At 43.5% G+C, this 26,559-nt stretch overlaps 1 protein-coding gene across 1 annotated transcript in view; it reads left to right on the top strand.

Moving 5' to 3' along the window:
* The window catches only part of NEXMIF (neurite extension and migration factor), a 93,330-nt gene that overhangs the window by 35,644 nt on the left and 31,127 nt on the right, over positions 1-26,559 (top strand). Inside the window, exon 2 of the mRNA XM_042479098.1 lies at positions 5,632-5,776. The gene's annotated coding sequence lies outside the window, so the exon portion shown is untranslated. The remainder of the gene's footprint in view (positions 1-5,631; positions 5,777-26,559) is intronic.

Raw genomic sequence — 26,559 nt, 5'->3', positions numbered from 1 at the left:
CCTTTTAAAGGGAAGATATTTCATTGTGGTGGTAACAGGTAATGCAATATAGTTGGGGATTCTCTCTTTTGGGTGGGGAGATTTCCTTTAGTGGCTTCCACCTTGAGGGATTAGCCTTTTGGGGACCTTGAGCATTGCTCTGGGGCTTGCAACATCTTCTGTGAAATTGGGATTGCCTGGTCCTTCTTTTGTCACGGAAGCCTTTGGGGTCTTGAAGACTTTAATCCTTGGATTGTGAGCACACTTCAGGTATCCGCTTCTTGCATTGCTGCTGGTGGGGATTCCCTGAGTGAGGCTGATGCTTCTGCAGGTTCAACAGTAGTAATGACAGATGGTCATAATAAAGGAGGATTCATTTCTCCTTCATTCTTGGTTGTTGTTTTTAAGCCCCAGCCAAACATAAATCACATGTGAATGAATGGGAGCCATATATAATTTGGCGTGACATTATGAGGCACAACTGCTCCTGGCATGGGAGGATGCTAAAGGTCATCTGCCATTGCGACAGCATTTTGGAATGGCGGAATTAAGTTCAAACTCTGGATATTTTTTAAGCCTCAACTCTCTCCGGGGATGCCTTTCATAACATCTTCAGGCAGGATAACGCTGCAGTAAATGAAATACACTGCGTTGGATTAAAGGGTTATTTCCCCTGTGTGTCAATCTGACACAGAATGCTTAAACCTCAGGTTGTTTTCGACTTGTCTCTATCTGCTGATGGCGCTCTTCCTCACCGTCGATGCGGTTCTCTCCAGTCCTGGCTCAAGAAAGGCTGGGTTTGGCGTCGGAAAAGGAGGGGACGGTTTTATGCAGTGAGGAATCAAAATAATGTAGCTAAAATGGGTGGCTGGAAGGGGGAGGACGGAGTAGGCTTCCACGGTGGAGGAAAACCAATGCAGTCATGTGTGCAGAGATGGCTTTTTTTCGGATCTGTTTCTGCTGCTGTATAAACACAGGGTAGCTGTCCATCTGCTTCTTTGAATCGGGTTCATAAAATAGCCAATTTCCTGATACAGTTGAACCTCCCTTATCCAAAATGCTTGAGACCAGAAGCACTTTGGATTTTGGAATATTTGGTTATACATAATGAGATATCTTGGAGATGGGGACCCAGATCCAAACATGAAATCCATTTATGTTTCATATACACCTTACATATATACATTTTTCGTGGGGGGCCTTACATTAGGAGAGACATTCTTCTGTTTTTGCATAGAGTAGGGAAAGCCTTTTCTGTGGTGGTTATGCAATTGTTGTAAGTAATTTTGTTAGCAATGCTTCATGATTTTTAAGGTTGCAGTCTTGTGATCCCTGGAATGCTGTGGGCCATTAGATGTAGTACTCTTTCCCACAATGGACATGGATGGAGTTGTCCCCTTGAATGCCTCCCCATAGTAATGGCGGTGGAAAGGCTGCCGGTGCAGTTTCTTTTCCATTGCTGAGGGCAAAAGGAGAGGATGAATCAAGGAAAGTTTCAGATCTACTGGACCCAAAGCCCCCAACTTCTCTGGACACATCCCCGGAATGGGGGAAAATATGCCTATATGTATCATATTCTTCTCCTGTTGGAACCAGTGGTTGTAGGAAGGGAAGGACAGCATGGCATGGCACAACTTTGGATCTGGTGGTCCCTTTGGCAAGAATTGCCTTCCCCTCCCTCTCCGTAGGATTCATCTGTACTTAGTTAATCAGGGGCACTTTATTGGCTTGATTGGAAGGTTTAAAATCAATTTAATTTAACCAGGTAAAGATTTCGGCCCACTCATAGTAGATAACGTTGGCCACCTCTTCTTCTTCTTCTTCTATGCCTGATTCTCTATGTGAGAGAAGTAGGAATGCCTTTTTAAAAATGCAAATACAAATGCATCATTTAAAAACGAGGAAAGCAATGAGGAAGGGAGGTGATTCAAGAAATCATATGCTAGTTTTATCATTGACTAGGACTCATTATTTGTGGCATGAGAAAGAGTGAGATTGTCCCTTCCCAGCCTGTGAATTCAAGAGTACCTTCTGAAATTTGGATGGCAGCTGGGTATAAACCCTCCATAGCTTCATGGGTTTCCTTGTCCCACTCCTAGAGGGAAGAATAGCTGTTTATTTGTCTGCCACATACTGTGACCCAAAGTTTGCGGGATGTCACTTGATACCCCAAGATACCATATATACACTTAGCTATATCTCTCTTCCATGGTTGAAGGGCTGTGTGAGAAATGTATCGAAATTACTTTTGGTTTCTGCATCCATATATCCACTGCATGCAACCAGCGAAGCTGCCGGCTTGTTGTCACATCAGCGGTTGGGCCAGGACCTGAGTGGATCAGGACCCCAAGTTCGTTTCAGATGTTACGAAGAGCTGGGGGCATTGCATTACATGTAACATCTCTATTTTTCCCCTCCACCGTCCAAATGTGTCTGTTTCAAAAGGTGGTTTCCCTGCTTACATGCCGTCGTGTTTAGAAGAGAAAAGGTGAGGGAACCCTACTCAGAATGTCACTTGTAAATGTGCTCTGGAAGTCCACTTGCGCAGAGGAAATTTGAAAACAGCTCCGTGGCTAATTTAGTCCCAGTGACAGACAGGTTCTCGGACCTGAATTCTTATTTGTCTGCTGTCTGGGTCTGGATATGCCGGCATCAGCAGAGGAAAAATCTTTCCTGTCACTCATTCCCCGGAAGGTCAGCAATTTGTAGATATCTCAGAGCCTTCAATCTTCCATCAGGGCCAAAAGGTGGAAGCACTGTGGAGATTTGTACACGCAGCCGGTACCTTTGCACCAAGCCAGAGCCGCTGGCCTAAGGTCTTTTGCTACCTGGGTTGGAAAATCTCTTCCATAAATCAACGTGGCACATAATCTATCTGTAATTTCTCCTGCACAGTCCCCACCGGAGCAGACAGGAGTTGTGCAAATGCTCTTGCGGTGAGACACTACAGACGATGCCAGCCACAGATGCTGGCGAAACATCAGGAGTAAACTCTTCTAGAGCATGGCCACAGAGCCCGAAAAACCCACCAAAAAAACATTTTCTTTTCCTCCAGCTGGACACAAAACAGCAGCAACAACAAAACACACTTAATTTATTGCAGCAAGTATAGGAAATCATGTTGTTGCTAATAATAACGCTTCTGTTTAAGGCAGCCAGCAATATGCCAGCATGCTCCTATGTGGCACCTTATCTGCTGCTAGTGAGGCGTCTTGGGCTCTCTTCCCAGCTCTGCCATTTACTTTTCTGAGCGATCTTCGGCAAATCAAGCAGGCTGTCTTCGTTTTGGCATGCCTTTTGCATGTGGCAAGCCCGAGTTTGATGCTTCCAGCCTTGTGGAGAATTCCGAGGGCTCTTTGCAACAGAACCATGTTAAGTACGTTTGCAGATCGATGCTGCCCTTGCCATTGTGAGCCATTATTTATGAGTCTCCGTTTTTGCATAATTCAACAAGTGTATCACAGGGTCTGGGATGGAGGACTCTTATTAACCAAGTGATCAGTGCCCTACAGCTAAAAACAAAGGAAACAAGGCCTTAGTTTGGTGAAGCAGTTATGTTAGTAAGATAGGCAGTATGACTGATAGCACTGGATAATTGGAGACATCTCCAAATGTGGTGCCCTCCAGAAGTGTTGGACTACATCTCCCATCATCCCCAGCTCCATCCTCCTTGGAGGGCAGCAGGCTGAGAAGGGCTGTCGTAAGTTACCATACTTGATCAGGATCCTCATTTGTTTCATCTATTTCTATGCCACCTTCCAAGATTCTAGACTTTCCATGCCAGTTTACAGGAACCCAAAGGAAATGTGTATCACTCAAACTGTGTTTTTTAAAAAAAAGCAAACCAGAAATGATTGTGTATTATTTTTCACCTGCTTTTCTTTACAAAATAATCCCCAAGTAGACTACAGAACTGCTAAAACGCGATAAAATTGTGCATTTGGTCTAGCAATCAAACAATAAAAGCAGCAGAGCGGCTGTAACACATTGAAACAGCAGAGCCCTGCAAATCGCCAATTGCCACTGATTTAAAGTAGAGCCAGCTATAGTGAAATGCCATGAAAACATAATGAAGCCCAGAAAACATAAGCCAAGCCAACAAAAACCGAGGAGCCGCAGTATATTAAAAACCCAAAGAAACCAGAGCTTTTCCTAAAGAGCAAGATTGATGGACCAGCTGCTTGCTTCCTTGTTTAAATATTTAGATCTTGCCATACATCAGAAGATCTCTTTATATCTTTCACAGACTTTAGAAACGAAATGTTCTTCTTTTGTGCTTCAGCTTGGAAAATCACCCAGTCAAGCAGGGCCATCTTTGCCTGCATCCGCACTGCAGCATTAATGCCCTTTGGCATGGCTTTTAACTGCCATGGCTCCATCTCATGAAATCCTGGGATCTGTAGTTTGTTGTGGCACCAGCGCTCTGTGACAGAGAAGGCTAAATATCTCGCAGAACTACATATCCTAAAATTCTATAGCATTGAGCCATGACAGTGAAAGCAGTGTCAAACGGCATTAATTCTGCAGTGCAGATGCAGCCGTAATCAAGGGCCTAGCTTTCTGTATGATGTTGGAGATACAATGGTGAGACGATGTTGTCCATTGTTTGCCCCATTGGTTTGTTTATTGCACATACCTCCTTGATGTAACAGGACAAAAGTGATTAGAAAAAGGCTTGAGAAGCTCAGAATGCCATCCATGGGTCTCCCAGAAAATCTCCCATCTGAGAAAAATTTCAGGATAGATGAATTTAGTCCCCAAACTCCTCCTTTATGGATGCTTCTGTCGCATCTTCTCCAGATATCTCCAGTGCTCAAATATCTCCTGAACATTTGATGTCTGCATTTGACATCCAGCAATATTTGATAGCCGACATTTAACTGTATATATATGATAGTTACTATATAATGGTATTTAAATGAATTTGATAGGCAGCATGCGCTGACAGCATTTGATAGACAACATGCAGGAATATTTAGTCTTTGACAGCTGACAGTTTATTTCATATTTGATACCTGCTAAAAATCAAAACAATGGGGAGATGCCAGCAAGCCCAAGCCACTCACATTTCAAATGTCACCGTGAAAATAAAATTAAAAAATCACATTCAGAAACACAAGATTTTGAAATTTTGGGTAATTTTGAATATTTCTAAATGTGGCCCTGTGCCTCTCCTATCATGGATGGGATTTTGACTGGGCATCCCTAAATGCAATGGCAAAAGGGGGATGGGTTGGGAGAACACAGGTTTCAACCACAATACTGTTACGGCCAAGAGGATATTGGGCAGAGCTTTTAATGGTCCGTTCAAGAGATATATAACATGTTTTTCCTCAATAGAGGAAGAGGAGGGTCCTCATCTTTGCATCACCTTTGCATGGATGTGGCCCTTGTTTTCCTTTGAACTCTGACAAACATCCTTGTGTCTGGTATGTTTTTATTTTTGCCAATGATCTCCCCTCCTTCCCCGCTGTATCCATGATAGCTGCATTTCATTTGACAGCTGTGGTATTTGTATGTGGTGATAGAAGCAGTAGGAGGCATTTGTGTTGATAGCATTAATTTAATTTAACTTGATCTGTAAGCAGCAAAAGGGCAATTTTTGCACTAAGATGCTTGCCTTTTCTCCTCCTCCTCCTTTTTGTCTTACAGTCACCTTCAGTCTCCTGCGTCGGTTACAGAAAACCCTTCCGTTCTGCTCTTTGTCGCTCTAAAAGCCGAGAACGTGAACTTTAGGAGGAGAGGGGCCTCGTGAAACCACCTGCGAAGGAAGGAGAAAATGAAGTAATTTTGAAAGGTAAGGCAAAGGAAAGCCCTGAAGGTTTTTGGGAAGCAGACCACTTTGGGGCATTATAGCTCCTCCAAGCTTGTCCTTGCCCATCTGCATTGTAGACATTTGCTAGCTGGATGGTATCATTGCCACCATCACCATCATTGCTCCCTTTAAAAAACAAATCCAGTCATGTGCTTAGTATCAGAGAGCAGGAAAATTGTTGTTGTTGCTGCTGTTGTTGTTAGGAATATACTGTAACTCTGACCGGCCATGCTACCTGGAGATGGTTCTGGCAGTTGTGATCCAAAAACATGGTCCTCTTAAGCCTCTGGAGCAGAGGCTGTGTATTGCAACTGTGACATCTTTGTAGACAAATGGCAGTACTGTTATTGGGGGGCCAGACTTGATTTAGAAGCAGCATTTGGTGCAATATTACAGCATTGGAGCTCATTTGATTAATGAAATGACGACTACAGTGTCTAACACTTTCTAGATGTCTGGAGAAGTGGGGGGGGGGTTTATTACAGAGGTCACTTCTTTGGATCTTCAAAATAAAATCTGTTTCTGAAGTGGTGGCGTTTTTTGGGGCAGTTGCATCTGGCCAGTAAATTGCTCCGTATCCAACCAAATTATTCTTGCAAGAATTTGGGAGCTGATGATCCTGAGTATATCTGCAGGGCACAGTTTAACTGTAACAGCTACATCCTAAGGAGTCATGGGATTTGTAGTTTGTGGCACTTAGAATTACCTAATGTAGCTCAAGGGTTAGTTGGATTAGCCCAAAAAACTATAGCTCAAGGGTTGTACAGAATTTTCTAGCATAGAATTGGAAGCATAGTCAGACCTCCATATTCATGGACTTTTTATCCACAGATTCAAGCATTGAAAATATTTCCAAAAAATATAAATTCCAACAAGCAAATCTTTATTTTTGCCATTTTATATAAAGGACACCAATTGACTATGCCATTGTATTTAATGGGATTCGTGTATCCATGGATTTGGGGGTCTTGGAACCAAACCCCAGCAGATACCAAGGGCCCACTATACATCAAATGCTAGAAGTCCCAGGATTCCTAAAGATGGAGCTGTGGAGATTAAAGTAGTATCAAATTGCCTACTCTTTCCACATTGTCCATGACTGTCTATCAGCAAAGAGACCAGATGAGCTGAACTCTAAACATATGAGGGTATCTATTTACGCTTTACCATTGCTTTGGAAGATGTGCAGAATAAGACCTCTTGCAGGGAGAAAGCAGACTTTTCACATCAGTGGCCCATAGAATGACCTCTTTCCAAGAGATCCAGAATTTCCCCATCTTCCACTCATTCTGAATGAGCTGCAAGCCCCACATCTCTTCCATTTGGCCTTATTTGGCTAGTTAGCTGCTTTATCGACATTTTGTAGTGATCTCTCCATCCCCCATCTTTGTTGTTTGGTTATTGAAATTGTCTTTTATTTGATCAGTTTGTTAGTGTGAACAACCCTGAGAGCTGGAGAGGTGGCTAATAAATGCTTTATACAGTTATAAAACCTTAAGAACCCATTTTCTAATCACTTTTGTCCTGCTATATCTTTGTTTTCTTGAATGGTACCTCTATTCCCAGTATGTCTCAGATGCTCCCAGACCTGTTTTTATGCTGATGCTGGGTTGATGCTCAACAGGTCATCTGAAGTTTTCAGCTTTTTAATTTATTAATTCCCGTTTTAGTAGAGTTTGTTCATGCGAGGCTTCTGGCTGGGAGGCAACCTAGATTTTTGCTTGTGAGTCTAATATGAGGAAATAATGGCGCTGCAAGGAGAGAGGCCTTCATTGTAGGAAATGTGATTAGTGGATTGATCTTCATCTGGCGCACCATCTGCAGCATGTATACCAATAGCAAAATATTATTTTTGGTGTCTTTTGGGGGCATTGTGTTCTAACTGATGGACTGAGCCTATTATGTTTCAGGCAGAAGAATGGGAATAAACCTTTGTCTTCGTGATTTGTCAACTATTTCCCCACCAGATCAGCATAGTGTGCTGTGAGACTTCAAGTATGGAAACACAAAAACTCATTCAGAGGGAGGCTGACCACTGGATCTCTACTTGCTTATTTGTTCTGGGATGATCTCTTTCAGTTCTGGGCAGATCACACAATCTCTCCCATTGTGTGATGGTCAGGAGATTTACCAGTCCTCAAATGTAGGACAGGTAATTCTTACTCACTTGCACACCCTGAAAGTGATCCTTTGGTCATTGTTTTTGTTGTTGTTGTGCATTGTGGGCCAATTGGAAATTTAAAACCTGGCCTTCCAGAGTCCAAGTCCAGCACTCAAACCATTGTACAGTCAGCCCTCAGTACAATCCAAAATCCAGAACACTTGTGGTCCCAAGCATTTCAGATAAGAAAAGCTCACCCTTTACTTGGCTGCCATAAAGACATTTGTCTTTATGTTTCATATATACCTTATACATGCATACCCTGAAAGTAATTACAGTAGGCTCTCTGTATCCATGGATTCAACCACCCGCAGCTTAAAACTATGTTTAAAATATAGAAATCCCCAAAAGCAAACCTTGATTTTGCCATTTTATATACAAGACACACAACTTTACCAGGCCATTGTATTTAATAGGACTTGAACATCCACTGATTTTGGAATCCATGGTGGGTCCTGGAACCAAACCCCATCAGATACCAAGGCCCCACTGTCTCATGTTGTTGCCGGGAGAGTGAGATGTCCCTCCAGTTTTGGTTTGGGAAGAAGATGATCTTCATCTGTGCTTTTGCAAAGTGTGATTGCTAAGTCATCTTCATTAACAATCTGGTTTAGGTTGCTTGGCTGTGATTTATTCCACAGTTTGGAAATGTTACCTCTTTCGGACTACAGTTTGCAAAATTGAACTATTGTTCAAAAAAGTCCTTTCCCTCAAGTTCTGCTGGATATGTCTGCTGCTTTTTTAAAAAAATACAGACTCCTTGAGTGGCATATATACAATTAAAATAGAGATCCTTTTATGGATGCTTAAAATATAAGAGGCGACTCAAGAGGTGAAAATTAAATTGGTATCCCCTGAGTAAACAGAGTAAACAGTGGCCCAATTGCTGTTCTTTAATGGTTTTCCCATTGTGTGGCATGTCTCCCTTACTCTAGTGAGAACAGACTTGATTCTGTTTATTTTCCACACTTCAAAATCCCCCCACAAGAAAGGTTGCAAGCCTGTATTCACTCATTCAGAAGTATACCCCATTGAATTCAGTCTCCATATTTCTCCATTTCTAGTACCCCCAAATAAAACAGCTTCAGAATTTACCACTCTTGAGTAAAAGCACTCAAGTGCTCATCTGAAGTGCCTTTGCGAAGCAGCAACATGTCTCTTTCCCCATCCTGAAAGCAGGGTCTTCGTGTGGAATGGGGCCGTTTCCTTGGTGAAACCTTGGATGGTTTTCCCCCATGCCGCCGCTTTAGTGCTGTCACAACTGCATAAGAAAATGGAAGGAACTTGAGAAAAATCCTTTGACAAACCAAGTGCTGGATATCCAGCCTTCCTTTGCTCCTCCCTTGCTCTGGTGCAGACTGAAAGTGGATTAATTTTGCCCTTTCCCTTCAGTGATGATGCTACTAATGTACTGCAGCCATAGCTTCAATGAACTGCAAGACTGTGATAATGTTGATAGATGGCGGTTGTTCAGGGACCTGGCAGAGAAGCTGGCATTTTGGACACCTCACACTTTGTCCTTCTTCATCTGACAGTTGCATGCCTCTCCTTCTGGATAACACATTCCCTTGTTTGTCGTAGTTCCTTCAGTCCCTTATGGACAAAGTGTGCACCCCTGTTTCTTGGAAATCCACTCTTAACTCTGTGCCATCACTTTCCTTTAAGAACTGAGCCTAGTGCATGAGGATAGAAGCACGGAGGCGATAGATGCTTCTGCAGAGTATTAGGATAAATATGCATATCATGTCAGAAGTTACAAATTTAGGTGGTGAAACACATTGTGGCATTGTGAGTTTGGTCATCCTGGTTTTCTTCTTCTGAGTGGACTTTTCATCATGATTTCCCTAAAATGACAGCAATGGGTTTCTGGGGACTTGAGGAGATAACAATAATGGTTTCTAGTTCCTCTTGATAATCCACCTGCACTGAGTGGGGATCATTGCTTGATAAGCAAGTGGGCTGTTAGTATGAAGGGATTGTTCTTCTCTTTGTTGTTGTTTGTTCCTACCTTCAAGTCAGCTCCAACTTATGATGACCCTATCATTCATAGGCAAAGTGTACAGATACATCATGAAACACCAAAGTCGGAATTGCCCATGCCATAGTGTTCACAATTTCTATGTTTGATTGTAAAAGATGGGCAGTGAAGAAAGCTGATAGGAAGAAAATCAACTGAGATGTGCTACTGGAGGACAGTCTGTGGAGTCTGTGGACCGCTAAAAAGACAAATAAATACGTCTCCGAGTAAATCAACCGTGAACTCTATTAGAAGCTAAGATGACTAAACTGAGACTGTTACACTTTGGACATATCACGACAACACACGATTCATTGGAAAACATGATAATGTTTGGTAAAATGGAATGAAGTAAGGAACAAAGAAGACCAAAGTGCGGGTGGATTGACTCAAGGAAGCCAGAGCCCTGTTTGCAGGACTGAACAGGGCTGCTGATGACCGGTGGTCTTGGTGGTCTCATTCATAGGGTCACCATAGGTTGAAGCCTCCTGGACAGCAGATAACAATAAATCATTCATAAGGTTCTCTTGGCAAGATGATATCAGAAGAAGTTTGCTATTGCATTCCTGTAAGGCAGACGTGACCAAGCTGACTTTGCCAAGATCACCCAGTGGGTTTCCATGGTCTTCTGAAGTCCTAGTCCAACAATCAAGCTGGAACATCATGGTGGCCCACAGTGAGTGGGATGGGGAAGGAAATTTGCAGTCTGAATTGCAACTTAGAAATTGGAGGTCTGAGTCATGCGTGCAGAAACAAATGGGTGTGAACTGTATGGAACTGTTTTCCTATGGATTATAGTCGTTCTTATATACGTTCTTTCCTATGGATTATAGCTCTTACCGTCAGGAAATTCTTCCTGATGTTTAGTTGGAATCTCTTTTCCCGCAGTTTGCATCCATTGCTCCATGTCCTAGTCTCTGGAGCGGCAGAAAACAAGTGTGCTCCATCCTCAGTATGGTCTCCCTTCTAATATTTAAACATGGAAGTACCCTTCTTGTTTTGGAAAATGGTGTTTTAAAATAATAAATGTCCACCCAAAAGGTGAAAAGGTGCTGCACCTAGAGATTTCCAGAAGCAAATCACCCTTTTCTTATTGAAAGTACATTGGGGTCAGGGGAGAGCAAATGGAGGGCCACAAAATCAGCCATGGGGGCTGGCTGTGGCCCCAGGGCCACCCTTTGGTTGCCCCTGGCTTCTGTCAGAAGCTTGGAGATTTCTCTCAGCTCTCAATTTGGGTTTTTTAAACAGCCATATGGGTATGAGAGAGAAACAGTGCCTTTGGAAATGAAATGATGCTTTCGCCAGCCTGTTGAAAATGTAGCCATTAAGCAGCTTGTGCATTAAGCCTGGGCCTTTATTCATGGAATGTAATGTGATTCATTTGCCCTTTTGCTCCTCTACTGAGAAGCCAGCCAGCCTTGTATGCATGGCTGAACATGGGCTGCGGAGAGATCTCCGTTCCCCCAGAGAAAGAAAGGAGGGTTTCCTCTATCAAGAGCTGCTCAGCCAGACAGGCGAGAGATTCACCTGCCCTGTCTCTGGAACTGTGTGGGTTAAGGGAAGCGCAACTGGCGGGGAGCTTGCTGTGCAGGACAAAAAGTTGTGTAACGCTTTGCTTTCCCTCTGCCCATCACTTCAGTGTGATGGGGAAGATGTATGGCACAGATAGTATACAGGCTCCTCTATCCAAAATTATGAAATCCAAAATACTCCAAAAACCAATCCCTTTTTTGTGGATGGCTGAGATAGTGATACCTTTGCTTTGCAAGTAGGCTACCTACTTGACTGAGAATTGTCTCTGTGTTAGTGAATCCCATATAACACACACACACACACACTGTATATATAAATCCCATATATATATATATATATATATATATATACACACACACTGGGACTTGCAGTAACATACAGGAGAGCAATTGAGAGAATCCCAGTTTTCGGTAAAAAGCTGAACATTGGCTTTTCCAATATAATAGGGGCAAAGTGCAGTTCTGCTATTTGTCAGAGCTTGGAAATAACCACAGTTACGACTGGAAAGGTTTTGTATATGCCTGGTGCAACTGTTCTCCCATTCCGACATAAATAGATATACCTCCTTAAGGCTTCTTTCATGTTCTGCTTTCACAATTTAGACGTCTGTTGTTTTATAATTGAATGCATTGGTCTCATGTTGCCTTGCAGTTATGGCAAGCGAGTAGATAACATCTATTTGTCAGATCCCCCCCCCCCCCCGTTTATCTGCACATGTATCTATTTAAAAGGAAAAGGCATTAAAAGAATGAGGAGGGGAGGGAAATGGTGAGATAAAATTATATTTCCTCTGCTTTCCCACTAGCAGTAATAATCATAATGCTTAGTATTTTTAGATCATTGATCAAAGTAGTTCATGGCCAGCCACAAATGTTTACTGCTGTAGTTAGTAGTCGGTTGCATCTTTCCTTCCAGCAAAACCAGATTTGGCCAACAGCATTCACTATTGGCTCTCCTCCTGCCTTTGGAAAGATAGAGATCAAGGGATGAGGTCCATCCAGATTTTATCCTAGAAAGGAGCAGAAGATAGATTGGGATCAAATGGCAGATTCCCATGTTGTTGTTTTTTGGGTGGGGCTGCTGGTTATTTAAAGATAGATTGTATGTGTCTTGAAGTCAACTCTGATTATAGTAACCCCATCACAGGGTTTTTATGATTGCTGGTGTGGCATTGTGGTTTGAGCATTGGACTATGACTCTGGAGATCAGGGTTCAATTCCCAGCTTGGCCATGATAGTCACACTCTCAGCTGCAAGGGAAGGCCATGGCAAACCTCCTCTGAACAAATCTTGCCAAGAAAAAAACATGATAGGGCCCTCATAAGCCAGAAACGACTTGAAAGCACACAACAACAGCAACAACACAGGTCTTTTGTCTGGATTTATTTAGAGGAGGATTGCCTTTGCCTCCCTCTGAGGCCGAGAGAATAGGAATTGTGCATGGTCCCTCCTTGGGTGAGTGGGGCTTCAAACCCTGGCTCCCAGGGTCCTAGTTCTAGTCTGTACTGCAGAAATAATACAATTTGACACTGCTTTAACTGTCATTACTCCATCCTATGGAATCCTGGGATTTGTAGTTTGTTGTGGCACTGAAGCACTTGGTCAAGAAGAGAAGGCAAAATATCTCAAGGAGAGAAGATGAAATATTGGGGGGGGGGAATTCAAATGCCAGAATTCCATAGCATTGAATTATGGCAGTTAAAGCAGTGTTGGACTGCATTATTTCTGCAATGCAGATTAGACTCTAGTCCAACCTGGTTCTGATGGGTGGATCTCAGGGTTTTAATTTTATTTTGGTGTTGTTTTGTTTTAAGTAGATCCTGCAAGGCTGGTAAGTCTGCCCATCCCTGCCTTACAATACTCCAAGGCTAGTGTTGTTATCCCCGTATTGTAAATTGAGCTAGAGTTAAGACTGGAAGAGATTCTTTATTCCAGAATTGGAGATGGTCCAGTGGACTTAGGAAACCTTTAGTTCACATGGTGTTAAAGTATAGATGGGGGAGGACACACAGTCACAGACATGTTGATAATGATCTGATTTCTAGACTCTTTTTTCTATGCACTGCAGACCTTCTGTTGTGTTAACAATCATTTGCTTTGCTTAGCTTTGGCACGCTTGTGTTTTCTGCATCTTGGGAAGACCAGACTCATTTTTTTCCAGCATTCCTGTCAAATCCTACCCTCCACAAACCTCTTCATAACCCTACGCTTGCCATATCGAGGTGGATGCCCAAGGACTACCAAGGGGCCACCAAAACCAACAGGCATAGGCTTCCATAGTTGCTGGCTTTTCCTCTGAAAAAGAAAGGGTGTGTAAAGACATAGTAAAGGCCAACAACAGCGGTATAGGGATGAAAAGACTGCAGTGTTGAGTGTGTGAGGAGCAAATATAATCTGAGAACGCAACAGGGGCGGAGGAATGGCTCTGTAGAAACTTCCACAGGAGAGCCTGCAGCCTGTTCTTAGTTGATACATATATATATTGATTAATTTCATGCTTAGTGTGGCTTTTCTTTATTCAGGCTGAAGCCAGAGAGTTTCAATAGATGCGAAACCTGTAAGAAGAACAGAATAGTCCTTGTTGCGCCCTGACTGCCCTCCCTTTGCTTCATACCATTTTGCTTCTTCAGAGTTTCTTATGGGCTTGGCATCATGAAATTAAAAAGTTGGAAGGGACCGCAAAGGCCTTCTAAACTAATCCCCTGTTGTTGTTTTGTGGGAGGGGGCTATGGCCCAGCTAAGGTCTCTTGGAGGGCTACTGTAGTCCCATAGCCTTCCATAGTTGCCCACCTATCCACCCCCATCTTTCATGGAGGGCTCTTCAGCATGTGCAGAGCGGTCCCTTTGTGTACACAAAGGACTGTGAAGCCGTGCCAGTTTACACCTCCCATTTGTTCCATAGGAGTGTGAACCACATATGTATCACCTCTGATGACAACCCATGTGCACAGGTTGAACTCTTAGTTCTAACCATGGGTTGCCTTGCTGGGGAGGATTCTGCAACATGTGGCGCAACCCTTGCAGTAGTTTCTAGGGTTGTGTGGATGCATGTTTATCTCTGTGTGCCTGTGTGTGTGTTTGCTGTGCAATAAAGAAAGGCTGAGAAAGCTTTGAAGAACAAACATCTCTTGGGAATCTCTCCTGCACCAAACATTCCCCCCCCCCCCCCCGTTTTCAACGCTAGTGCAGGCAGCCACGGCCTCCAATTGTCTCTTGGCACAAACTGACAGGCGTCAACAAGCAGAAGAGCTCCACACACAATGCGGTGTTTGCAGCAGCGGGTCTCATTGTGTGCTGTGTTTTTCTCTCTTTGCCTAAGAGGAAGAGTGAAGTTCATTCCCCATGTATGCCTCCATTATGCTAAACTTCTCCAGCCCGTCCCACCCCTCCTGCGTTAATTTTCATAAGCGGCGCATTTGCAGAAAGACGCTTTCTTTCTCCAATTTTTTTTCCTGCCGACCACGCCTCTATTTTCGGCAGAGAGAGCCGGGGGGAGGCTCTTCTCCTCCTACCGAAGGATGCAAGGGGTTGTAATTTACAAGGCAGCATGCAAATGCCAAATTATTAGGCAGAGCTGCTGCTGGTTTAGAAGGCAGCTAATGCGACCAGCGTGCCAAGTGGCAGGAGAGTGTTTTCTACAGATGGAATAGCTGGAAATGTTGGAGGGGATCCAAGGGTTTAATCAAATTCAACCAGTTTTCTCAACGGCAGAATTCTCTCGGGGATGAGAGTTGAAATAGTGGACTGTTCCATTGCTTTTAGAACTGACGGGGGGACGTTTCAGCAGAGGAGATGAAAATAAAACTGGTTCCCTTTGTGCTCGCCATATACCTGAATATTCCCATGCTGTTTACCCTGTATTACAGGTGTGCCCAGGTGCATGCGTGGTCGATGAATCTGATGCATAAGCAAGTAGAGATACTGGGTGCGTAGAAAAGACCACATGGTGTTTTTCTATTCATTAAAGGAGTCATAATGGAAAAGGGGGAAGGGCTGGTTCTCAAACTAGCAGTGCAAGAAGCAAGACTACAGTAGAAGCTTTGATTTTGCTCTGGATTGATTTCATTAAAATCCATGATGACCAAAGGAGGGAGGGAAGCCCAGCGCCTGCTAATTGGCTTGAAAATGTCATCGGCCAGACAAGCTGCAGCTCGGAATCAGTACATTGCTGCTTATACGACGCAGAGGAGATTTTAAAAATTAGCCCGTAATTAAATGAGACGAAGTGACTTTGTTGCAGGACGTATTTCCAAAAACAGACCCCGTTGTCTCACAAAACTATAATTACAGCCTTCATAAAAGTCTGCCAGTCAGGCTATGACATGTTGAAGCCAGGATCTAGTGATACATACTGGAGGATCCCACTGCTTTCGCCAGATTCGGTAACCTCCAGTCCCTCCTGAAGATGCCTGGACACCCTCAGCGCCTGCTTTGGGGGTCTGCAGGCCTCTTTGGAGCAGGTTTTGGGTGCCCCAGAGGGATGCTGAGAAAAGGGGAAGGGAAGAAGACTCTTGATTCTGCTGGAATTGGGTACCAAAGTGCACCTTTACATCTTGGCCTGCATGTGGAGTGGATATTTATTTACAGCCACAGACCAATAAAAGGAGATACCATTTAGGTCTGTACGTGAATGATGGATTTGAAGCGGTTTACATGACCCTGGTTCACACTTGAACCGAATCGCTTCAGCGATTCAGAGAGGCAGACCATACGCTAGACCCATTTAACCTATGTCTTTTTGACGCCAATTTTTTTCTGTGCCTTTTTTGATCAGTCAATTCCGTGCAAGTGTGAACCAGATGCGGATCGAAATCAATTTAAATTTGCCCTTTGGCCAGCTGGAGCAGATCCATTTTGAATCGAATCATTCATCAGTGTGAACCACAAGTGGGTTATTTAATTTGATTTTGCTGCAAGAAAATGCGATTGGGCCAAATGTGGTTTGAAGCACGCTCCGCTGCCGAACCGATCCATCGATTCATATCACAAAGCGATTTATTTGTAAGTAAGAATGGCTCTGAAGAAGGGAGCAAGGAAGGCCATTTGCCCACAGTAAAGAAAACCCCTTCTGTGTTTTTAGATCTTCAGAGGTTGGCCAGATTGCTGATACTGCTCTTGGGGGCTGATGATACGCCACAAACCATTCTCTTCTTTCTTTTGAATGGAAAGCTACCTTTTCTTTGTTTGCTTGTCTAACGTTTCCCTTTGAGTGCTGCAACGGCTTCCTACTTTTGCACTGAAACTCCAAATTTCTCCATCCCAGTGGAATGAATGGGAGGTGGGCGGGGGGCGGAGGGGCAAAAACGCGAAAGAAAAATCTTCCTTCGATCTGTCAGCCGAGTTCCTGTCAATAGTGCAATTAAAATAGTCGCAAGAGGAGGATGGGTCCAGGTCGGTAATTGGGGCCTGCAACGTGGGATGCGCAGCGATCTCCCAGATGGCAGAGCGGGAGACTCGGCGCTGCTTCGGCTGCCAACTGTGGATTGCCAGCAAGCGGCATGCACCGGCTCCAAAGAGAGGTATATGCTGACAGCTCCGTGTTCACAGTAGGGATGTAAATCTTTGCTGGTTTTGTTCTTTCATGGTAGAACAAATAGCTTCAAAAGTTTTTTCCCTACTGGGCAGGGAGAACAAGTGTTCTTGGGCATCCCCCCCCCCATTACAAAAAAAACCCTTTGTCCTGCAAAACATCTTGGAGGGATTATTTTTGCAAAAGATAAAAAATACAACCTTGCAATTTGCACAAACTACCCGAAAGCAGTGTATCTTGCACAAGAGAAACTTTTTCAAACCCCGTTTTTCTTCCTTGCAAGGAAATTCGAAAATATAAATGTTAAAACTCTTGTGACAGATTACCATCCCCCCCCCCCCCCGTTCCCAATGGGTTTCGACACCTTTTCTTGTTGAGGAGTGTGCTTGAAATGCGTGAGTGTGCTTTTACATCTTTGTTTTCAGTGAGTTTGCCTCAGACTGCACCAGATCTCAAATGCTGTCTGTCTATCTATCTGATCGATCGATTGATCAGTCACATCACTTGGAGAGTCCTGGTGGGTGGAAAAGTTATAAGTAACAGTGCATAGGAAATTCAGATCTTAAACAATTTCCCATTGTGACTGAAATCAATCTCTAGTACCATACCCAGGTTGCATAGAGTCCAGGCTCTATAAAAGGCCATATTCTCCTTTAGGCATCTGTCAAGGCTTTGGTTTCTCACCCGGGGAAGGAGTTCAGATAGACTGACTGACAGCTAAGTTCACTTTGGTAATAATTCCTTAAATGTTCTTACTACCTTTTGGACTTTTTAGGTTGAAGAAGAAGGTAAGAATATTCAGCTACAGGACATGAGCCAAAACAACTGGGAATTAACAAGGCTTTCCCTTCCCCCCCCCCCCCACTGTTTGTAAACTAAGGGTAGTAATATAGTTGTGAAGAGAGATCAAAATTTACTTCTATCTGTATCTACACACACCTATACACACACATGCACACTTACGTTTCTGTTTTGCCAGTGGTGGCGAAAGCCGATTGTGGAGTGATTTGCGGCTATTGGGCGGAAAACGCTAAAATCAATTGACTAATAGTGTCTGCACAATTAGAGATGTAATGCCATGCATGCTCTTTATGATGAGCAAATGCCATTCAAAATGGCATCCCATCAAATGGAAATCAATGGGATTTACTCTGTAAATAACACATGCCTTCAGGGCTGTTGTGCTCATCCAGTGTTCAACTTTTTCTGGATTTGCCTCAAGGTGCAATCCAAACAGTGATTTGGGATGAGGATCTCTTACAGGGACTTAAGAGAAGGACGTAAATGCTCCTCGGTCTTTATTGTATTTATTTCTTTGTGGATATTTTATACCACTTAGATCCAAAATATCAAGTCTCCAAGACATTTATTAGGTCTTTGGCTCCCTGACCCATCAAAGTATTGTATGAAATTTGAGATTCTTAGATGTGACCCCTGGGAATTCTTTCCAAGATACATGATGTTGGTATATCACATAGCTGCAAAATATCCTATACCTGGAATAGGGAAAGTGTGGCCCTTGTGGCTGGTTTTGTGGGTCCTGACTCTCACGCAGATCTCTTTTTAGAGAAAAAAGAAGCAAAATAGGCAACAACAAGAAGAAAAAAATGTTATTTTTCTTGAAAAGCCTACGTTGGGAAGTTCGGAAGAAAGGGGTGATTTTGTGGCAAGGCTGGAATGGGGCAATGAAATCTGATTTCACTGTCAAAGCATTTTTTTCCTTTGCAAATATTCTGTCTTGTTTGGATACTGCTGATGTTTTGTGGGGTTTTTTCCTGCTAAGCCTCAGTTCTTCAAAAGTAGAAGGGGCTACAGAGGCAGCTTAAAACAACAACAACAACAACAAATATTTATTTATATCCCGTTTCTCCAACAGTCAAAGTCGCTTACACTAAAAATATCCACACAATACAGTAATACGATAATGTTTCATTATATCCCAAAACCTCCCATCCACAATAAAATACAATTAAATTATAGGGCAGGGTGGCCAGTCTTTGCCCCATTTCTCGTGGGGTAAACCATCATGGGATGGTGATAGTCATCCCACAAGCCAACATTATGTTTATTGAAAGGGAGGCAAGCTATAGATATGCCATCCAGATCAGTGTGCACCTAAATAGACAGGAGCCCTTTGCATTAGCTTCCTTTTTTCTTCTTTGCAAGGCTTTGGACACCCCTAACATCATATCCTCCGAAATCCTGGGCCTCATATATATTTGGACTGTGCTTCTCCCTTCCCCAAATCCCCAGTTGGCATCATCTGCGTGGCTCCTTGGTCCATCCTTCACCCGTTTTTTACCCCACCAGGACTCTTTAAAAATGCGCTTCCCCTCACTTAAGACATTTTAATTAGAATACCGTGGTTGAAGGAAATGATTTCCCAAAGTGAAGGCATATGTTCATCCAAGCACTCCAGGGAGCCACGCAATTATGCATACATAATTCTTCCCTTTGAATATCTTTCTTTTTCTGGGCCTAATTTTTTTCTCTCTCCCTTCCGTTCATCTCTTCCCGGTGTCCTTCCGAGATAAACAGAGAGGTCTTTTGCGTTCCGGGTCCCTTGCACATCCCACACACAAAAGATCTGACCACTCTATCTGGAGTCGCCAGCTTCCCCTCGGGAGGTAAAAGGACAAGAGCAGGCAGGCAACGTGATCGGCTCACTTTGTCCTTCAAGTTCTAGACAGATGACGACGTTTCGGCCATTTCTAAGTACAGTGGTACCCCGGGATACGAAAGCACCGCCTTACGAAATTCCCGGGATACGAAAAAATCCTATAGGAAAAAACTGTTCCGGGTTACGGTTTTTTTTTTCGGCTTACGAAAAATTTTTTTGGTGCTTTTCGGCGCTTTTTCGCACGAAATCGCGGCTTTTAGCGCTAGCGCCTATGGCTTTTTCGGGTTACGAAAAAAATCGGGTTACGAACGCCCTCCCCCCCCCCCCCCCCCCCCGCCAACCCCCCCCCCCCCCCCCCCCCACACACCCCACCCCCCCCCCCCCCCCCCCCCACCCCCCCCCCCCCCCCCCCCCCCCCCCCCCCCCTACCCCCCCCCCCCCCCCCCCCCCCCCCCCCCCCGGAACGAATTAATTTCGTAACCCGAGGCACCACTGTAGCTATTTTTGCTAGAAAGGTAGCCTTTAGCCAGAACAGGTTTTCCTCCACCGTTGGGGTTGGAGATAAATGCTCTTGAGTAAACACAAATCAGGGGCACGCGTGTGGCTTCTGGTTTCCTCATAGAGGAAGCCATGGATGCCAGTAGTGGTGAGGTCCATCAGAAGATTAAGAGTTCTCATTAAGTGTGGTATCCTTCTGGACTACCTGGCCAGGTTGGGCTTAGGAAACTCAAGGACAGGGTGGCTTCAGTGTTCTCCAGAAGGGTGGCTTTAGTGGTCTCCGTCAGAGTAGCTTCAGAGGTCTCCAGAAGGGTGGCTTTGGTGGTCTTGATGGTGGCACTGCTGATGTCTGTTCCATCTCATGTCCTTTGATTTACAGCAGGGTTGGGAATGGCATTGTCCTCTAGAACATGGGGACAACTGTGGGAGGTTAGGGGATCACGTTAGCCTCCCAGGGCCATGCAAACAACTTGTAAAAAGAAAACACCTTCTGTGGACATTTCCACAATGTTGTCAGTTTTCACAATGTTTTCAGGGCCTCCAGGCCATATATTTTCCCCAGGAGATGTCCTTTTTTAGCAGTAAGAAAAGATCTCGAGATCTTCTCATTTCTGTTCAACCCCCTTCCCTTTTTTTTAAGGAGGTGATCTTCTCACTTGCTGTTCACTCCCTTGGTCCCATTAGATTGCTTGAGATTGCTTTTAATTGTTTTAAATTGTTCTAAACCGTTCTAAATTGGTTTCAATGGTAGAAATGCTTGCCCTCAAATCTTTGGCTATAGGAACGGGCATAAGGTATTCCTCAAAATGCCTTCCTTGGGGATAGAGAACATTTGGGGGCATGTCAATTGGTTTCGCTCTTAGATTTAGTACGAACTTTAAAGACATGGTTCTGAACCTATTCTGAACCTTTCACGTTGGAAACAGCTTTTCAGGAGAGCAAATGCTGCAGCAGCTGGATTTGAATGTCTAAATTTCAATCAGATCTATCTTCCTTAATTTCCGATCTCAGGCCATTACAAGCCTTGAGGTACAGAACGAGACGTGGGCCAACAGCAGAACGTAAATGATAAAATACAGAGTGTTTCGTTCCAAGATGGTTAGCCCCCACCGAAGAATCTTGAAGCTGAATGTCTATGACTGCAGGCCACTTCCAGCTTCACAGTTTGTTCTTTCTGCCGTGACAGAGAGCCACTTTACATGTAATTTACTTGTCTTTGCGGTTCAGTTGCAATTATATTTTGTCTGTGTCACATTGAACTCCTGTTGCAGCTCATAGGTCAGGTAAAAAGCTATCCCTGAGATGGTGATAAGGCAGGCAAGGCATCAGTACGTTCTTCCCCATCTGATGCCCTTTATAGGTATTGGAGTACAAAATGGCTCTCCTTCTCAGCCAGCAAAGCCCAAGAGACAGTGGTTCCCATACCCTTTTACCTCTTTGACACAGGTGCTGGCTTTCTTTTTTAAACAAGGCTTTAATATATCTTATTCTCAGGCACCATAGCTGGCACAGTTGGGAACCAAAGTGCCAGTAAATGACCACTCTTTATTGTTGGACAGTAGCCTAAGAAATACAAGTTTTATATCTATGTATAACAGTAGAGGCCTACCACTGTTGTGGCTGTTTTTTAGTTTTGGGGTGTATATGTGTTTGTTTTGTTACAGATTTTGTAAGGCGCCCCTGTCATTGAACAGCCATGCTGATGATGGAAAGTGGTTTTTGCAAACCCTTGTCTTCCATTTCTTCATCTGAACCTTTGCATTGTAGGATCTACAGTTTTAAATTCACTTCCATTTTTTCTGATGGCTTCGTTGATTTTTGGTATAGCGCCAAGTAATCAGGCAGTATTTTCCAACATCTTCCTACAGTTCTGGCGCTCAGCCATTGAACTTTGTAAACTTACACTTAACTAGAGATGTCACTCCTTGCTTATTTCCTTCAAAAGTGCCCTCCTTATTGGATGAGAATATTGGAGTTTTTGCACATTTTTATTTAAATTTTGGGCAAAAACTACAGTACTTGGGTGCTAAAAAAAATTGCATTGAAAACCACATCTTTTGCACAAAAGACATCATTTGTGAAAACTATGCTAAATTGTTATTTGCACAAACAAATGAGTCTTCCACATAAAATGGGAGAGATATGACAGGAGATAGCCTTTTTCTCCATGGTCTATCTCAGTGTGTTGAGATACCATTTCTCCAGAAGGCCAAACGAAAACCCTCAATAGTCTTTGCTTCCTGGCTATTGACGGGATGCAAGTCTCCCTGCACCGCAGAATTGTGAAGCCATGAAATCCTCAAGCCCTCAAAAGGGACGCTTTGTCCCGCTATTGAAGAACTGACAATTCTCTTCTCCACAACCCACTCCAGGTGCCAGAAAGGAGTTTGGGCTTTGCAATTATTACACCATTTGATCTCATCCCCGAACCCCCGCAGAATCCATGTGCCCTTGCACCTCACTCTCTTCCTCGCAGACTAGCAAAGCTGTAACTGCTTCTGTGTGGTCCAAAAGAAAAGATTCTGCTCTACTTCCATCTAAAAGGACTCATTGTATGGCGGCATAAAAAGAAAGTAATGAAAGCCACACATTCTTAAAACACCTTTTTAAAGAGAAGAGCTAATACAGAACAGACAAGTAAAAGGTGAACACGACTCTCAGCCGCTCTACAGTATCGTTTGTGAGGCTGCGGACTTGGATGGAAATCTACTATCCCACCTCTCAGGCTTTGTAAGTTGCTGCCCCTCCGTCCTCATCGGTCCAGCAGACAACAATGAACACCTGCGTTAATGGGAACAAGTTATGTTTTCTCTTCCTCCGGCATCAATGCAACTTGGGGAAACGTATCGACTGGGTTTATGGTTGTGCTGAATGAAAACCATTGTGAGCCTGCGTTTTTCACTAGTGCACCTGCTGCTTGCATTTTTGCATCCTTAAATATGACTTACATTTAACTTTCCAATTGCCACTTGCATTTGTCATTGCATCTTGTGTTATACAGTTATACAATCCAAGAGAGAAATGGTGGTAAGAGGGACATAATTGGGAGTCCAGTGCTACATTGCTGGAAGTGTGTCCAGTTTCTGAGGTATGCCCAGTTGGAGCAAAAGATCTGTTGCTGCTTTGCATGTTATAAATCTATCTCATTAATTCTTGCTAAATGTGCCAATGGAAGGGTTATAGCTCATGACATGTGATAGAACACATACTTCACATGCAGAAGATCTCGGCTTCTTAGGTTGGACTGAGACATTTCTTCAGGACGATAAGAGGAATGGAGAACAAACCACTAGGAAAGGTTAAAGGAGTTGGGTATGTTTACGGAGACATGACTGTGCTCTTTAGATACTTCTCAGGAGTGAGTACAGCTTTGTTTTTTATTCCCAAAGGATAGGACCAGGTTTGATGGTTTGAAGTTACAGGAAAGTACATTTTGATTGAACTTTAGATGGAACTTATTGATGCTAAGAGTGATTTGGCAAAGGAACCAGTGACCTAGAAATGTGGCGGGGTCTCTTTCTCTGGATGTCTTCAGAAAGAAGCTGGACAGCTCCCTGCTATGGATGCTCTAGATCAGTGGTTCTCAACCTTTGGCTCTCCTAATGTTTTGGACTTCAACTCCCAGAAGTCCCAGCCAGCTTGCCCAAATGATCAGGGATTCTGGGAGCTGAAGTCTAAAATGCCTGGAGAGCATTTAAAATCCCATGGTTGAGAACCACTGCTCTAGAGGGAGTTCCTGCATTGACTTGAGCCTCTTCCAACTCCATGTTTTTATGATTCTGGGGTTTGAAGAGCTTTCTCCAGTAAGAGCACATTATCATGATCTAAATGCACCGGCTGAACCCAGGTTCATTCCCTAGTGCCAACATGGAGACCCTGAAATGGCCAAGTTGCTTGACCAGGGAAATGGAATCCCTGTAGACCGGAATAGTGCACACATTTGGGAGAGGTAATTCCCATTTGTCCAACTAGGTTTCTTTTACAAGGGATATCAGTATGCTCTTCCATAAGCAAGTCAGATGATGTGACTGTTGTCCATTACCAATCTGACACTCATCAACAACATCTAGTTTGGAGTGGATAGTCCCTTGGTCATCCTGGCTGAAGGTGTCTGCAAATTCTTATCCAAAATATAACTTTTCCAAGTTGTGGCCTTTTTGGAGCATGAAAGAGACACCCCCCCCCCCCCAGTTCATCTGGAGTCTATTTTGTTCTCTTTAAGGCCAGCTTCTTCTGTATCACTTCAGTCTGCATCCTCTTCCACTGCCATAACCCACCTTCTTGCAATTTATAGAAGCTTCAACCTGGTTTGGTTTATTTCAAATGGATTCACAAACTTTCAGGAAGGCCCATTTCCTCACATTCAACTTCTGTGTCCTAACTAGCTTTCATTCTCTTGGCACTATTTTTAAAACAACAACAACAACCTAGTAGCCATTTTGTTTTGAAAGGATTATTTATGTTTTTAAGAATGGATGCCCACTTGTTTGTAAGACTGTTATGGATACAGGCATCATTTATTCATATTTATAATTGAATCTTGCTTGTTAAAAGTTTATTAGAAGTTGATTTCCTTGTAGATTAAGGTCTGCACTTCGTGGTGCGGCACTCGTCTTTTCATCTAATCAAGCTTAAGAAGAAGCTGTTGATGTCGAAATCTAAATAGCTTGGAAAGTTTTTGAAAACTGAAACAGGTTAAAAATCTAATTTACTTTTCACCACTGATGCTAATAAATTACTTTTTCCACTTCGCTGCGTTTGGAAAATGAATATTGGACTGGTTCTTCTCCTTTTGATGCTTGTCAGCTTCTATACAGAACCACTTTGATGCACTAGGCTGTAATTTGGGTTTGGAAAGTGAAAGCGTTATGGAGAAAGCAAGCGGGGACAGAGGCAGGTTTTAGCAGTACTTATTTTGGCTTTCAAAAAAGAAGATTTGAAGCTGATGAGCAGCTCAAATCACAACTGGAGCGGAGAAAAACTGGATGTGGGTGGTAGCTGCAGTCAAGAGCTGTTGCTGAAGGTTGGTTGCTGTGTGCCTCCAAGTCACTTCTGACTTATGGTGACCCTCAGGCAAGTCTCATACCTGGGATATCAAACATTGATAGGAACAGGGACTGCAGCCAGGAAATCAGAAGAAGGTTATGAATGGGGAGGGTGGCTATGAACAAACTAGAAAAGATCCTGAAATGCAAAGATATATAGCTCAGCACCAAAGTTAGAATCGTACAAGCCATTGTTTTCCCTGTTGCCATGTATAGATGCAAGAGCTGGACAGTTAAGAAACAAGATTGGAAGAAAATGCATTCATCTGTGATGTGTTGCTGGAGAAGAGTGCTGAGGATGCCATGGACAAAGAACAGATTGAGCCAGAAATCTCCCTGGAAGCCAAGATGACAAAACTGAGGCTGTTGTACTTTGGCCACATCATAAGAAGGAAAGGCACATTGGAAAAAACAGTAATGCTGGGAAAGGTGGAAGTAGAAAGAGAGGAAGGTCTCATGCTAGATGGATGGACTCTTATTAAGGGGTAACGGGATGAATTTGCAAGAACTAAGCAGAGCAGCGGAGGACGGGGCTCTTGGAGATGTCTCATCCACAGGGCCGCCATGGGTCGAGATCAACTGGAGGGCAGTCAACAACAACAAACAACAAGGGCAAGTCTATGGCACGTTTTCTAGGGCTGAGAGTGTGTAAGTTGCCCAAGATCAGCCTGTGGGTTTCCATGGTTGAGCAGCAAATCAAATCCTGGTCTCCAGAGTCATAGTCTAATACTCAAACTGCTACACCATGCTGTCTTTGCCCCTTTTCTTCTGTGCAGCTCCCTTCCCACCCATCCCACCTGCTTCACCTTCCCTCACCACTTTGTTTGGCAGAAAAAGCAAACCCTTGTGATGGGGATGATGGTAGCAGAGAGGTACCAACCTGCTGTAAGTTGTGTGATTTAGATACTCTCTTGTGAAAAGGAAGGCCCTTGTGTCCCAGACTTCTGTCGTCTTTAACTGGGGCTGCGCTTGGGTTGGGCAGAAGCCAGTTTTGCCCACGTTTCCCCCTCCTGCAAGTGCTTCTGTCTCCGTACGGTCCCCAGCTAGATCCATGCGGACGTGAAGGGTGCAGAATGTGAAGCGATCAATTAGTGATTTCCCCATACTATGGCAGATACTCAAAAAAGCAGGTGTTTGTGCGTGGGCGTTATGTACGGCAGAGTGTGCATTCTTTATGATAAAACTGTGCCATACGTGATCTTGTGTTTGTTCTCTAAACTTATGAAAACAGAGCTAATGTTTTTGCAGGTCAGAACAGTGCAGACATGTTAACATAAGAAACTGACTAGGCTCTCTTTAAATTGGTCAATATATTATTATTATTATTATTATTATTATTATTATTATTATTATTATTATTAT

The sequence above is a fragment of the Sceloporus undulatus genome, chromosome 7, assembly GCF_019175285.1.
Source record: "Sceloporus undulatus isolate JIND9_A2432 ecotype Alabama chromosome 7, SceUnd_v1.1, whole genome shotgun sequence".
Lineage (NCBI taxonomy): Eukaryota > Metazoa > Chordata > Lepidosauria > Squamata > Phrynosomatidae > Sceloporus > Sceloporus undulatus.
This window is presented reverse-complemented; position numbering and strand designations above follow the sequence as displayed.